This window comes from Pleurodeles waltl, chromosome 3_1 (assembly GCF_031143425.1).
Source record: "Pleurodeles waltl isolate 20211129_DDA chromosome 3_1, aPleWal1.hap1.20221129, whole genome shotgun sequence".
Classification (NCBI taxonomy): Eukaryota; Metazoa; Chordata; class Amphibia; order Caudata; family Salamandridae; genus Pleurodeles; species Pleurodeles waltl.
The window spans coordinates 1,281,952,884-1,281,967,378 of record NC_090440.1 but is presented as its reverse complement, the minus strand read 5'-3'; the positions used below and the strand labels follow the sequence as shown (position 1 = coordinate 1,281,967,378).

General features: G+C 42.1%; 1 protein-coding gene across 2 annotated transcripts in view; it reads right to left on the bottom strand.

The window, feature by feature from the left end:
- EPB41L5 (erythrocyte membrane protein band 4.1 like 5) overlaps positions 1-14,495 on the bottom strand; it is an 873,454-nt gene that overhangs the window by 694,020 nt on the left and 164,939 nt on the right. The window lies entirely within an intron of this gene.

The window sequence follows — 14,495 nt, the reverse complement described above, 5'->3', positions numbered from 1 at the left end:
TGGGACAAGCTCAAATCCATGCAATTTTCCATACATGGGCCACTTTTATAACCATCTACTTCACTAATGCGGGCCACTTAAACTTTGGTGCCCAGGCCTATTTTCTGTCCCAGTGCTACCCCGTTACTCACTTTGTCACACAACACTGCCCGTGCGGAGGAGGCGCTGTGGATCTGGCCACAGACCACGCCTCCTCCGTGAAGAGCAATGCTGAGAACTTGCAGCTGTGCTGGAGATTAGCGCAATGGAAATGGGAGGGTGTGCTGTGCTGGAATGAGGAGGGTGAGAAAGGAGGAAGGGGAGTTTGAGGGACGCAGGTTTCTGAATGGGTATTTTCGGAGAAACTGCTGATGTTTCTCCAACTCGGTTCTGTTTTCTTTCATCTCCTCCGCATTCCTGCGGGAGGGGGCAAAGTGCTAGTTTCGGAGACTGGTACAGTAAGGAACAGAAGCTAGGAAGCGCTCATTCCCTACCAGAGAGGCTCTACGAAATTAAACGCTTAGAAAAATAGTGTAATGGCACATGACTGTGCAACAGATTAAATATTAGCTATTTTTAGTGCAGGGCTAGGACTGATTAAAGCTAAACCAATGGCACAGAGGACCGATAAGACCTAAAAGGTGAATTGGCATATTATGTAAGCCGATTATGTTTTACTGAATTAACCCGTTTGTTTCCCCAAGCAAAACGGACATACTGCAAAATATGTAGAAAACAAAAGGCATGTTTGTGTGAATGACTACAGAAAAAAGTGCACAAGTGCTCTGGTCATCACTGCACCACGTGCTGTGCGAAAGCAAAGCACTGGCTTTTTAAAATATTGCATTTTTTAATTAAACCTTTTTTGTACAAAACAAAGATAGTAAAACTAAAATCGCATCGTGTGTTAGTTCTTTCACAATAATCCACCCACTAAATCCGATTAGAAAACAGAACTACAAGTAGGTAGTAAACAAGAAAATGGCCAACAAACATACTTTATATAGCGTCATTAATGTAGAGTATACCACAATAGCTGATCACATACTCCTCGTTCAGAACGAATTGTCAAGGGATCAAGGAGTTACCTTTAATCGTAAAAATAATCACCCGCACAAGCTCTCCTGGTAGTAACAGGGCAAACCTTGAAATTCCAGAAGTCTATCTAAAAAACAGGTTTCTGCCCAACCACTGCTACCATCAAGCAGCTGGTATGCGGTGGCAAAAAACAGTACCATTATCAAGTGAACAGAACGGTTCTAGTCACAGAAAGAAGGCCACCTTCCGGGATACTCAACAGAAGAGTAACGAGGTAACGGTCAGAATAAAGTAAGTAATCCTACCAAGCAAATTAACGGGGTGAATGGGAAATAGTAAAGGGGCTTTCTAGAAAGCACCGGAATATGAAGATTTGTAAAACAGTGCAAGTCACACAACCTAGCAGCTATTGGGCATCGGGCTACAGTCGCGATTCTCACTGGATGCTGTTGGGCCTAAAGAGAGTTGCACCCTCCAACCATTTTTTTTTCCAATCAGTCATGCGTAAATCCCAGGCCACGTGAGGTGCGCCAAGTATTTTACTCGTCTAGCACAGCTGTAAATGTAGTGTATGTAGGCAATGTATGTAGAGTGCCCTCTTGCTATATACATGAAGGGCGGGGTACCATTTCCCTTACTAGGCGACTGCTAATGATGAGCAATTATGTAACTGTGTGGAATGCCACTTCAGCTCAACCCTTTGCCAGGAGACCATTCTGCTGAGATTCCTTTCAGGAAAAAGAACCTCCCCTCACGTTAAATTGTCCATAAATTCGGTCTTAATTTGTCACGAAGATCACTATTACAAATGGTGCGGAAAAATCTCAGGTAATCACACTCTCTGGAGGAGGCAAGGAAATAGCAAGGAGTTGTGTTTTCTGGGAATCAGCAAATTCAGCAGGTGTACTTCTTCGATGGGAAGGAATACCAACGAGCAGCACTATACTCAATACTGATGGGCCCAGTAACTCCAGTTACCAGGCACAAATGAATAAATAATGCATTCGTAGTAAAGCCACTGGTGTGTTAAGGGTCCTGCAGGAGTAGAACTCTGCTTGAGACCAATGAGTATTAACTAAAACCACATTGCTATCCTGGGCAGGTTATGGCCTCGGATGTATCCAGTGATCAGTTCCTCTGTTCAGGTAGTATGGGCCGTGTCCGACTGAGTTCACAGCCCTATTCATAAGCAAGGTTAGAAAAATAAATAATAAAAATGTAATCAGACCATCAGGTCTTTCTTCTGACTTAATTTACTCGACCTAACCGTAATGCTGCTGACCAAACATTGGTCTCAAATAGTGTGATCCTAGGCAAATCTTTTATTTCACTGACCCTTCTTTTTCCTTTTTTTCCTTCATTATCACATGACAGCACCTTCAAACATGTGACTTAAGCATGTGTGCTGTACAAAAAAAAAAAAAAAAAAACTTTGATGTAATAAACTTTTGCACCATGCATTATAAGAATTTAGCCCACATATATTGTACAAATGACCCCTGACTAGCTTCCTCGTTCACCAATAGCACTGTCATCCGGGAAGGGGCAGAAATGTTTCTAATTTCATGTTTAAAAACCTCTCATTTTTATTAAATACTCTAAATGCAGTGGTAATAGGGCGTCCTACCAAGCTCACAAAACTTGAATAGCAAACAACAAATTGGTGTCGGTCCTCAAATGGCCCTATTTTAACTGGGTATGTTCTGTAATCAAGTTAATTAACTGCGGATTTGCTACTCCTACCTCCTGAACTCTTCTTCCTGACAGTGGCTCATTTTGGTACTTCTGTGGTTCTGACAGTGAAACATGTTGCTCCAGTGTCACCAAGGAATGAAACATTGTGTCCATAACACTGGCATTTAAATAGGGACCACATTGATCCACCTGTAAAGATGCTGCTAACATGCATTCTTCCTCAGCGTTTTTTTTCACTGTTATGTTTCTGAAACCTCCTCCTCACTAAAATCAATTAAGGAGTACAGTGTTACTGATTCACGTTTGTAGTTGCTCTCTGAATCATGTTTTGCTGAGGAACCATCACTTACTGCTGTTGAATTGGGGCTTGCGGAACCTGCATTTGCGGAGGGACTTGAATCTGTTGGGGGACATGCATCTGTTATAATTCAGTAGGAACTGTCACATTTTGACTTCAGGGTCTTTGGATTCTTTGAATTTGAACTTAGCTATTGTCCACAGTCTGATCAACACCACCATTCTTCACCAAATTATTCACATTACTGTATGGACACCCCCTGCTTCCAACACCCAAAACATTTGCAAGCATGACATGGACTCAGTTTTTTCATTGACTGAACATCAACGCATTACCACTCTGGTCTATCCGAACACCACGTCCTCTACCTCTAAACGGAAACACAGTTACCCTGCAGTTGCACCTCTTGCATCCCACTAGTGTTCACCATCATTCGCGGACTCTGTGTTGCTGTCTAGGCAGATTTAATTTTCATCACCATCAATTTCTTCTTAAACGCTTTCTGTTTCAACTCAATTTCCTCACTACAGTACCGAGCACACTGCAGTACTTCAATCAGTTTATTCTGCCAACAAATCAAATGATCCTGAATCAAGTTGCCAATTTCAGGTTTAAATTCTTGCAAGAATCTAACACAAAATGTCTTATGTCTTTCGGCTCAATAACTTCTGACCCGCTATGCTGTTTGAATGCATGAAACAATCTCTCATAATAGGCATGAATCAACTCCTTTGTTTCTTGTGCTGTCCTGTCAATCTTATGCCAATCAACATCTTTTGGGGAAACTTTGTCTTCCAGGAACTCAATCAGTTTGTAATACCCTTTAATCACCTCTTCAGACATCGCACCTGTTACTGGATCTCTCAGCGGTTCATGAGTTGGACAAGCAACACTCATCTACCTCTCAACCCACACATCCACTGGAATAACTATGTTAAAGTATTCAAATCTTCCCACAGCCATTTTGAAAGTTTCACAAACCTCTCTGTTTGCTTATAACATTCTACTGGTTTCTCCTTCAATCTCGGGTAATCATTTATGAATGACAATATGTCACTTCCGCTCCAAGGGACATGTACATAACCTCCACCTGGAATCTCCCTCATTGGCAACATTTTTACACTATCAGCTTGATTTCCTCCAGCCAGAGGCAAATTCTGCTTTGCTTTCTTATTCTATCGTTCCTTTGTCCATCTTCCTTCCCATTTATCTAATGCTCCCCATGTTCGAATGTCCAAAATTAGTTTCTTCATGTGCATCCTTGTGCCGGGTGATCTCATGTTTGCAATGTCTTTGGAACTGCATTCTAATCTGTAACTCCTTCTTAAAGGCTTTGACTTTTCTAAATCTACATCATATTTTTCAGCCAATTTCTCATAAATCAGTCCTGCATGGTTTATGACACATTTGCATATAAAAAGCAGTTCTTCTTTATTATACAATTCCAATCTTTCTAGCTCAAGTGTTCCCTCAGTTAAATCATTTAATTCTAATTTTAATCTGGGCACATTCACTGTCTGGTCTCTTTCTGGGGTCTCTTCTGACACTGTTGTTTACTTTAGTTGTTGCTCCTCTTTTACTCAGATTGTCTAACTACTCCTTTAACTGTTGTGCTGAAAAACCCTGCAAACAAATATTACTCCTCTCGGTCATATTTTGTGGGGTAGTGCAATATATACTGCCAATCTGATCTGGTGTGAGCATGTGGGGAATTGGAGTTCCCTGAGGACATCTCTGCTATTGGTCCTGACTGGTTTACCACCTGGCTAGAATTTTCAATTTGTGTAGGAGTTTAAGTTGGGACAAAAAAAAGATAACCTCCACATCCAAATTAGCTGAATATACTGATCACTGTATTTAATATGGTGACACTCATGTAGATACGGGATTTGGAGTCTGAAGGTTAATTACAGAATTACCTAAAGCACACAATGGAACAACTGGACCTATGGTTAGAGGGACTTTCAATGCACCTGGTCCTGTCAAATTTGTCTGACTGAGTAATTGACATCCCAGCACTTTGACCTGTTAATAGTGTACCGAAAGCCTGCCCTGATTGATTCTGGGAAATACTTGGGTTTGTCTGTACTGGATTATACATGGGCATAGTCTGGTTCTGATTAAAATTTTGCAAAGGTGCTGTCACATTAGGTGTAGTCCCCATCTGAATAATTTTTGTACTTGGCATTACCTGATTCAGAACCGGGCTTGTAAATTGCTGTGCTAACAACAGGAATTTGTGTATAAATTATGGGCACCTGTATCACTGAACTGACAGGTGTAGTTGAGGATAGCTCAATCGAACTTTGTGAAACTGGAGCTGTTGGCACATTCAGAGCTAATAACTGATCTGTCAACCAAATGATATGGCATGGGACAAATCATTAAAAATTGATTTATAAACTCATCTTCTGAGTCACTCTCATGTGTAGCTGTCTTTTTACCCTTATTTGCTGTCTGCTCTGTCTTTTCTGTCTGCTTCTTTTTCGTTTGAGGTTTTGTACTCTTTGTAGGGAGCTGGGTTCTGTTTGCAGAACCCTTCTAATGTTTGCCTGGAGCCAGTGTGTTTACACTGTAGTACACTGGGATTCTGCTAATAAGGAACCTGGTTGTCTGTGCTCTCTTTACAAAATGTGGTTGCTGGTAAGCTTGTGCACTCCAAAATTGGCATACTGGTGCACCCATGTAAGTCCCTAGTATATGGGACTAAGGTACCCAGGGCATTGGTACACCAGGGTTCTTCCATTGGCTGCAGCATGTATTATTCCACTAATGGGAGCCCTTGAAAACTATGTCTGCAGGCCTGCCGTTGTAGTCTGCGTGAAATGATGCACTCGCCTTTCACACTGGATATATGGCTTGCCTTATATCACAGTTACTGCACTTGGACACTATAAGTCACCCCCTGGTAGGCCCTTCAGCTCAAGGGCAGGGTGCATGTTCTTATCTTAAGTGTGAGGGTACTGCTGCATGAGCAGAGGTACCCCTACAGACCCCAATTCCAGGCCTTTCTAAGTGCGGGGAGGCCACCTCAAAGTATGTAATGGACACTGGTCAACACAAGTGGTCCTACTACATAATGGTTTCTCTGAACCTAGGCATATTTGCTATCAAACATGTTGGAACCCTGCAACTACACCGATCCTAGTGCAAGTTGCATGATTCCATGTACTCTGGGGGTTCCTTACAGAATTTCCCCCAGTTATGCCTGTATAGCCTTGGCTGCCAGCCCACGCTGCTGCCCTCCCCCGACACTGTCTGCCCTCCTGCTGAAGAGCCTAACTCAAGCAGGGAAAGGCAGAGCAAGGGATTTCCTTGAAGGGAGAGGCGTGACCACCTCTCCCTTTGAAATAGATGTCTCTGGGCTGGGGTGAGATGGTCTTTGAGTGCCACCAGACTGCTTTGAAGGGCACATTTGGTGCCCTCCTTGCATAGCTCAGTTTGCACCAGTTCAGGAATTCCAGGTTCCCGCTCTGGAGTGAAACCACACAAAGGAAAGGGGAGTGACCACCCACCTGTCCAGTTCCTTCCTTAGGGAGGTGCACAGAACTCTGCCAGGTGGCCAGTTGATTCTGCCGTCTTAGAAACAAGGTAGGCAGAGGCCCTGGGAGCATCTGACTGGTTTGGCCAGGTATATGACGTCCCTGACCCCCTCTGATAGGTGGGTCACTACAGAGAGTGACCAACCCCCTTTTTAGCTTTACTTAATGCTCCCCCAACCCCCTGAGGGGTGGGTCCTCAGATTCGTCGAGCAAGACTCTTAAAGGAACTCTGCAAGACATTGTCTGCTGCTGGCCTCCAGAACCACTGGTGGTCTGCTTTTGGAACTGAAACAAGACTGTATCCTGCTGGGAGGGCTCCCAGTGAAACATTGCTTCTCCAGCTCCTGCAGATTTCTGCAACATTCGTGGCTGTGCATCCTCCAGGGTGACGAGGACTCGGTTTGCACCCAAGAAGCAATCTTTCTTGGAGTGAAGGAGTCACTCCCCTGCCTTCACAGGCACCTCAAAACAACGACCGGCTGGTGGACCCTGCTGTCCCACGGACAACGAAAAGGCTCTGCTCACAGGGGGTGGTTCTCTGGTCCTCTCTGGATCCCCCTTGTCTTCTGATCATCTTGGGAGATGGTGGGTCCTTGCTCCAGTCACTGAAATTAAACCCGTGTGCACTGCGACTGTTGCTCTTGCCAAGGCTTGTTGGATCTTCCTACAGGAGATATTCAGGCTCCAAGAAGCCCCGGCCTCCAGCACTCTGCAACTCAAAGATCAGCTTCCACTCTGCAGCTCCTGCAACATGGACTCCTATTTTCTTGTCCTGCTGAGGCGTCCCTGAGAAACCCTGTGCCTGCTGCCAGTGGGTCACTCATTGGGGCTTCTCCGACTCCAGCTGGCTTTTCTCCCTGCTGAAAGCCTGCCCTGACTGACTGTCTAAAGGTCGAGTCATTAGGACCTTGCTGGTCCTCAAAAACCTACAATCTTCTTGTATTCATCTATTTGCGTTTGCCAAAGCTTGTTGGTGACCTTCTTGTATTCATCTATTTGCGTTTGCCAAAGCTTGTTGGTGACCATGCTGGCCACTGACCATCCTGTGATATGGCAACTCACATGGAACAGCTCGTGGGTGACCCCAAGGATTTCCTGCACCCCTGGACTCTGCAGCGGGACTCCTTCCTTCACCGTCCTGTAGGAACTTCACTTCCAAGTGGGTGGGCATAGCCCATCTGCACATCTGAGTGGTCTTGACACAGTCCCATTCTTTTTCAAGTTAATCATGTCCGCCTTTGAGTTCCACCGTTCTGGTCCACTAGTCACAACAGCAGCTGGACAACCGAGGTTTCCATAGACTCCGAGGGTGTCCAATGCCAATTCACCCTTATGTACCTGGGCACCCAGGTGCCGATACTCCAGTCTTCTGGGTATCCACGTGTGGGGGAACTCTCCAAACTTCTTTGTGCCAACTGGTTTCCTCGGGGTCCACTGGGAAGGGTCTTGAATCCATAAAAAAACTAAATCTAACCGCAACAGTCCTCTGTTAGCCTATGGGACACCCGTCTCAATGATGACTTTGCACTCTGGCACTTGTGGGATTTCTGGTACCTTCTTGCTCCTCCAGCCCCTGGGATTCTAACACACTTACCCGGGTTGGGCACCTCCATTCTTACATAACTTTAGTATACGGCTTGCAACCCACCCCCCCAACCCATAGGACCCCATGTATTTCTATTCTATTTCTGTTTGTTTTTAAGTGCATATTTTGGGTGAAGATATCTCCAGTTGGAGAAATACCAATGTTAGCATAGCCGTAGTGCTATAAAAAAAATGTTTAAAAAAAAAAGTACACCATTTTTTGCAACACCTGGTGTGGTTCTTTCTTGTGTGAGAGTTACTGACTGACTATTGCAGTATTGCAAGTGCTTTACACTCCTCCTAGATGAGCTTTTGCTGCTCACCACAGCTACCCTTAGAGAGCTTCTGCTATCTGGACACCTATTCACTATAACTAAGGGTTGTCTGCGCTCAGTTACAGGGTGCCACATCATAGGTGTACACCATATACTGAGCCAGCCTCCTACACTCCCAACAACTTCTTCTGTAATAGCTAGAAACATTCTCAGCCCATCTAACATCTCTCCTTTCCACATTTTCTGTTCCTCAACCCATTTACCTTCTGCTAGTGTCTGCTCTCCTCATTCTGTTCTGAAATGTTGCTGTTTCTTTTTGTCTAGCACCAAGTTACCAAATAGCAAGAGCTTCAATTTGGGTGGGTAAAGGAGGAGGCTTTAATTAGCACAACATTCTCCTCAAATTTTCTAAAATTCTCAAATTAAGGGTTCCATAACATGGAAAAGTCAATAAACCTTTCTCAGTGATCCTACACCACTGTCTAACCCAAATGCATGCTCAAACGCCTCTTGCCTCTGCCACTTCATATGCTGGTTTCCCTTCCGGTGAGGTCTGTTCACCCTCCCTAAATGGAATAAACATCTCTCAGCGCACTTCTTAAAGCTTTAAAAAATTCTTTTTTTACACTAATTTCACTCAATAATATGAATTTCAACGAAACCAGAAAGTAATTTCAATCCCACAATTTTTTTCACAAGCTCTTCTTAATCAATGGCAATGCAACATTGTCCACCACTATGTACCCGGCTTTCTAACTAAACAACCAATCTCAACGTGGCTCAACTGACGTCACACTCCCTGCGAGCACTAGAAAAAAAACAAAAAAGCAAAAAAAAAAAATATATATATATATATATCTGTCTGCTCACTACGGGTAGGACTCAAACGCTTTGATGTGGAGCAAAGCTCACCCTGTTTTATATGGATCCTTCACGTGCACTCAGGATTCACCTAATATTAACCAACAACTCACACTCACTTAAAGAAAAGTGCTGTTACGGTCAATGGAGCCTCACGACCAATACCTCACTGCAGACAATAAATGAACCAAGTGTCTCCATACACCTGTGTGTTACTCCAGAGTCTTAGGCCTAGATGGACCAGTCACCAACAACTGCTGACATTTTTTTTAGCACAAAGCACTACAATGTCTTAGAGTATGACTCCACAATCACCTCACAACATCACATTTCACCGCAATTTATAGTAAAATTTATAGTAAAAGCAACACAGCGCAAATCCTTGCTCAACAATGCTCAACATCATTAACCTCAACTATCCACAGAAAAACTCCTTTACCAAATCTGTCACCCTTAACACTAATCCAAATCAATGGTTTCCCTCTTCGTGAGATTAAACAGTCCCTCTGCTACTAGATTTGCTAACACATTTTTCTCATCCTTCACAGGATTCAAAAAAGCTTCCCTGATGTCGATGGCATCTTTTGACCCTGTGAAGAGTGTGGTAGCCATATACAATCAATTCAAACTCAAACAAATGTAAACACCATGACCCATGTGGCCACGGAAGAATGATCCACTCAATAAAAAGTTTCAAAGCTTTATTTTATAACCACAGAGTTATGCAAATACTGCCCAAAAGCAAATTGTAAAGGTAAATAAACACTATGTGTTGACCAAACCTAAGAAACATGTGTAATCTACTCAACATCAACAGTATTAGACATTCAAGGAAAATAATGCATATTCATTAATAAAGAGATAATGTGAGACAGAGAAACATTCTTTAAATCATACTGTGAATACATTAGTCAAATCAGATTACAAAGAATTGTAATTCAGGATTTGGACATAGGTTCTCCCCACTTCTAGACAAATTAGGACCAGCATGTGTGGGTTGGGCTAACACACGCGGGCAAAAGTCAAAAGCCAAGACAGAAATAATTTGGAAAGTCATCTATCTCGGGCAAAGTTAAATTAACTAGAACAAAAGAGGCAGTTGGGAGTATGCTAATTCTGCTCAAGAAAAGCATGTCAAGGGAAAATAACATATCCATTGGAATATACCTCTCCTAGGCCCAACATCGAATTCAGTTTTGTCATCAGTAAAGCCCATTGGAAGTACCATCAGGGGAAAGTGCAGAACATGGGCTGCACATGAAAGTAAGGAAAACATCCAAGGGGCAAGTTGACAGACCAAGATTCTATAGGGGACTCTCACTGAAACTTACAAGTCCTCCCCTTAATTAAAATACTCTAAACAACTTTATTAGTTAATTTGCTGAGTCCACATTACGCAAAAAGCGCAAGGTCCAATAGGAATTAAGGCACAAGTCGAGTTTGCAACATCTAATTTCCCAGGTTTGGTGAGAAGATGTCTCTCCTTTCCATGACAATCCAATAGTTTAACAAATGTAGATCACTCACTGCAATCTGCATTCCTTCTCATGGTATGAGATGATTTCCATAGTTCTCATGAGAACCAGGCTGTTAAACAATGGTACTGCTTTACGTTCAGTCCTCAGGTCCTCATGAAACAAGCTCAAGGACACCGAGATGAAACTGACATTATACAATAGGGCTCTTTACTATTCATGAGAAACAACCTTGCATTGTCAGACAGGAATGTTTCTAAATGCATGTTTAAAAACTTTCACTTTTAATAATCTCTCAATTAAGTAATATTATCTGATGTAGGTGAAATGCTTCCACGTTTTATATAAACTTTTCAGAATTTACCTGGGTTCTTTAAGGAGTACCACACAGAGGGCTTGCAGTTGTGTCAGAACATGCTTACACCCATTGGTTCTCCAGAGGTTATGGAAAACTGGTTCTACATGTATCTAGGTAGACACCTTCCAATATGAAAAGCTTATAGTAAACAGTCATATCTGCTGAAGGACGTCAGTGAAGTCATTTGAACCAATGAGTAAAGGACCTCAATAATGTAATATGTCATAAGTGATGCAATATGTGACGTCATAAGTAGGACATATTAGGGGTTCATGTTATAGCTAGCGCAATAAACTAAATGGTGAATTTCAGTGGTCTTATGTTTTTAAACATTAGTTTTTGTATTATATCAACACCCAACAATATCACAATAAGCTTTGATTCCTGGCTGTGAGAAGCAGTGGGTTCGTCACAGGCCATGGCCTGTGGAGGAAAGGAGTTGGCTTAATCCACCACAAGCCCCTCCAAAGACCCATCCCTCTACCCCTGGATGCATGGTCACAGGCCAGGTCCTGGCCCCAACCCCACCACGGGCAACAAACCCCTGCCGCATTTTTTTTTCTCTCTTTTTTTTTTTTTTTTTTTTTTAAATCAGATGACCAAATTCTTGTGCTGAGAACAGCTGTTGACAACCTGCTCCCACCCCCGGGAGAGGTGAACCCCACTACCATGCATGGCGAGGCCCGGAACACAACCTCCCAGGAGCAGCAAACCACTCGCTGGGAGCACTCTTCAACAATGCACAGCAGGTGTCAGGAGCACAGGGTGGCCTCTTGCCAGATCCTACGTACAAAACTGAGTACAAACCTTCACAGTCCCCAATCCCAATAGTCCCCCCCAATGGCTCCCTCCACATAAGTGTGTGTATGTACGTATGTGTGTATATATATATATATATATATAATTTTTTTTTTTTTTGGGCAGAACAGAAGTACTCCTGCGATCGAGCATCACAGCCTTGGTATCGCAGGACTGTGTAAGTGTCACCCAGAAAAGCTTGTGCATTTTACTTCCAGTTGCAACCAGTCAATTATATTGCTCGGTTCCTGCAGCAGCAAAAAGGTAGACCGTAGGAAGAAAAAAAAAAAAAAAAACACCCCTCTTGGCAAATCAGAAACCCCTTGCTTTTTAAATTTTGTATTGTGCTAGTCCTATGGGACCAACCATCCACATTCACATTTTTGAACCATTCAATCATCTGTTAAAAGTTCATTTCTTCAATACAGCTGACCAGACTTACACCAACTCGTGAAAAGCACACCAAGTAAAATTCTGACTTTCTGCTCAATTTGATGTAATTCCATTCAGCTGTTTTGTCTGTATCGCTTCCCAAAATGTGTTTTGGAAACTAAGAAATGTTTTTGAACACACCCCTTTTTATTTAGCAACGGCTTGACAGACTACCCCGAAACCTTACAAGAATGATCTGAGTTGGGTAAATTTGCGTTTGGAAAGTTTCATGAAAAAGCATATTTTATATATATATATATATATATATATATATATATATATACATATATATATATATATATATATATTTACTCTTCAACCACTTTAGATGGCAGTATATATTTTATATTAAATAAAATATATACTGCCATCTAAAGTGGTTGAAGAGTAAACCTAGTGGTCCACAAAAGGCTTTTATGACAATTACATTTTCTTGCCAACAACTGACTTAGTTCTAGACATATTCCAATAGTAAAAAACATTTAGGTTAACACCAAAGTCTCCAATTCTTTACAAAAAACTATAAGGTTGGGCAATATACAGAAGGTAATATGCAATGAAGGGATGATAGTTTACTATCACCCTTCATACGTTTATGCTTTTCAGATGCTCAAGGAAAGTGGGTCTTTTTACCAATTTAACTTTGAGAACTTAAGAGTTATCCATGGATCTTTTCCAATGGAAATGTGCTTTGCTTGGTTAATCTTGTGAATTGGTACCAGAGTTGTACTAGGATTGCAGGAAGGAAATTGGCTGGTGGCGTTTATCAGGGTCTTCCAGCAGTGGCCCATTAAACCTGCAAGAAGAGATATAGGTTGGAACTATAAACACTTTATAGAACTAGTTCTGAAATGTGATCTAACAGAAGCCTGGAATCCAGACTGTGTTTTCCCCCTAAACACCATGAACTTCATAACTGTAAATAGTTTTTTCGTATCCAAGGAGTCTTACTTCAGAGCATGAAATTTCATATTAGGAAAGGATAATCCCCATGAATGTCTAACAGAAAGGAAGAATCACAGAAGGTGGCACTCTCCCGGACAATACTATTGTTTTCCGTGCTTGATGCCTCTACATTGTAAAGGTCTTTGGCATTTGAAAATGCCAAGGTCTCCTGCAGCACAAATCTGAATACACCATACAGGTACTTAATCTCACCCTGATGGAGTAACCAGCTGATAAAATGACATAAGTGCCAATGCCCTATGTAGGTCTTGCAAACGTCAGCCACTGAAAGTAGACTAACAAAACAACACGCAGGTAAAGCCCAATACTTCTGTTAAGAAAATGTGATGCAGGTGATCTTTTGCAAACACCAAGAAACCTCCTCCGAAGCAGATAAAGAAGGAGCAGCCGTGGAACAGACAGTCATCTCATAGTTTCCCGACAGTCGCCAAGCTGTCCAAAAGCAAGAAAAAAAAAAGGAGGGGCATGCAGAGAGAAACAGTGGGAGGCCATGTGCTGTACTGCCACTTGTTTCATATTTCTGCAAATTTATAAGACAGGTTGTTATCCCACTGCAAGGCAATAACGATAATCCAATCATTTAATTACATAAATCAAGCTCGCGGTACATGAACTAACCATACAAGATAAGAAAAAATAAGGGACAAACCTGTTTGTATAACTATGCAACTGAATTGCAATATTTCAAAACTATGTCAGACAAAAAAACTGGATGTGTTCACCCCATGACACATTGCCACTTTAAAACTAATCTTCCCGAGCCAGCTAATAGCCTAGAACGCATTCACGAAAGAAAAGGCTCCCAAATGCGATATCTAGCTAAGCATTAATGATCATCTTGCCCAAAAAAATCAATCATAGCTAATTCTGTTCATTCATATCTCGTTGCAAATACAGATTTCACAACACTAAAGGTTTATAATAAGATATGCCAAGGCATTTCATAATGAACTGAAATATTTCCCTAGATTTTTTAAACCAAGAATTATTGACTAGAGATGATAAAGGCAACGCAACACTAAAACCAGTCTATCCTCAAAATGAATTGCCTTCCATCTACTACTAGTCTGAATCTCTGGAATGTGCCAAACAAAAAAAGTCACTGTAAAGAACAGATGCATAAAAGTAAGGCCACTCAAAAGACATGTTGTCCATTTATATTCACAGCAAGTGATTTGCTTATAGTTTGAGCAG